This window comes from Dipodomys spectabilis, unplaced genomic scaffold, assembly GCF_019054845.1.
Source record: "Dipodomys spectabilis isolate Male_0828 unplaced genomic scaffold, ASM1905484v1 ptg000812l, whole genome shotgun sequence".
NCBI lineage: Eukaryota > Metazoa > Chordata > Mammalia > Rodentia > Heteromyidae > Dipodomys > Dipodomys spectabilis.
The window spans coordinates 54,615-56,745 of NW_024871489.1; the positions used below are offsets into that span (position 1 = coordinate 54,615).

Sequence of the window (2,131 nt, forward strand, 5' to 3'; positions counted from 1 at the left end):
AGTTACCCACTAAGGTTACTCTTTCTTTATGGCTCATCTCATCATTTGTATATGGCTTATATCATCATTTGTTTCTCACTAACATATAAAAGAAGCTCTCAAGTTTTAACAGAAACTGTGTAGTTAAAATCTTAACTCTTCTCTCTGTTTCTTTACACAGACTTTGTAACTTCTCATAGTAAAGTTTCTATAAACTCTGAAATGTACATACTTAGTAGTATATGTCTGCTACCATAAATCTTAAATACTTTATGGAAAAGTTTTATGACCTGCCGAACAGTCTTAATTTTGGCATATATAAGCAAATTCCCAAAATTAAACATATTTAAAACAATAAAATTTTTAACAAACCTTAGCACTTGCTACAGTGCTCATTATGACAGGTGGCATGTATAGAATAATTGAATTTCTACTCTTACACATCTCTTGAACAACAAATATCTGGAATTATTTTGTTTTTGACATATCTAACTTGACTTTATTCTTAAATGTGTGCTTACATAAGAAACATATGGTTCTAAAATTTCACGACAAGTCTTTTGAACTTATTTTTGTTGAATTTTCTAGTTTAGAAAAATCAATTCCACTTTATGTATAAAAAATGTTTTGTGCTCAGTTTGGCAACACATACACTAAAATTGGAAAAATACAGAGAGAATTAGCATGACCCCTACGCAAAGATGACATGCAAATTCATGAAGATTTCCACATTTTTACAACAACAGATGCTGGAGGGTATGTGGACAGAAGGGAACCCTACTCCATTCTTGGTGGGAGTGAAAACTTGTTCAAGCACTTGGAAAGAAGTATGGCGGTTCCTCAAAAGATTCCACATAGAGCTCCCCTATGACCCAGCAATCCCACTTTAGGGCATTCATCCAAATGATCAAACAAGACCATACTATAACTACCAGCACAGCTATGTTTATTGCAGCATTATTTACCATAGCTAAGATAGGGAACCAAACCCGATGCCCCTCAGAAAATGAATGAATCAAGAAAATTTGGTGTGTGTGTGTGTATGTATTTTCCTATCTATCTATCTATCTATCTATCTTTCTATCTATCTATCTAACTACACATACATATATATGTATATATATATTTGTATATATGTATATTTATATACATAAATACAAATATAGATTGGAATGTATATATATGTAAAGTATCCCTTACTTGCAATAAATAATATAAACAGAAAACTGGGATAAGCAGAAAAGATCAAAAGCTATATGCATATTACTAAATAAGATGATGTTAATCTAAATGAACCCCAAGATAAGGACAGAAGTGTTTTTTTTTTTATTCTTTCTTACTGTTGTTTCTAGCATATTTATAATGTACAATGTGATTTTTTTTGTTTTTTATTTGGTCCTCCCGCAAAGTATAAGCCCTGTTTTCACTGGATTTGATGTTGGTGCACCTATATCCTGAAAATACACTTCTCTAATTTGGGGAAGGAAAGGGAAAAATCAAAATGCTTAAATAGAGATAAAAGTTGAGCCATTGTAACAATGAGATGCACAAGACAACATGTTGGGGGGTGTGGGGGTGTGGGGATGAGAAGTGTACTTGTGGAGGTGGAGGGGAAGGGATGGTGGGGGGAAAAACAAAGGAGGAGGTAACAATGCTTGATAAGAAATGCACTCATGACTTTGCTCATGTAACTTTAACCCCTCTGTACAGTACTTTTACAATAAAAAACATTAGAAAATGTTCTGAGATGGAAGAGTTTATTTTATTTTACCCATATAATATTGTTAACAAAGAAATTAATGGGGGGGAGGATTGGGTGGGGGGCTGGGGGGAGGCTGGGAAGGGATGGGAAGGGGAAACAAAGGAGGAGGCTACAATACTTAATAAGAAATGTGCTCATTATCTTGCCCATGTAATTGTAACCGCTCTGTACAGTATTTTCACAATTAAAACACACACACACACACACACACACACACACACACACACACACACACACACAAACAAAACAAAAGAAATTAATGGAAAAGACTGACCCAAAGATATTTTGAGTAAGTGTGTGAGTGCGTGTGTGTGTGTGTGTGTGTGTGTGTGTGTGTGTGCATGCCTGCATGTTGGTGTGCTCAGAGTTTTTTTTTTTTTTTAAATTTTA

The 2,131-nt window shown here is 34.3% G+C and overlaps 1 non-coding gene across 1 annotated transcript; it reads left to right on the forward strand.

Annotated features, from left to right (window-relative positions):
• The first annotated feature begins 608 nt into the window (after nucleotides 1–608).
• Nucleotides 609–715, forward strand: LOC122102607. The gene has a single exon (XR_006146525.1). It is a non-coding gene; the product is annotated as a U6 spliceosomal RNA (small nuclear RNA).
• Nucleotides 716–2,131: the final 1,416 nt, after the last annotated feature.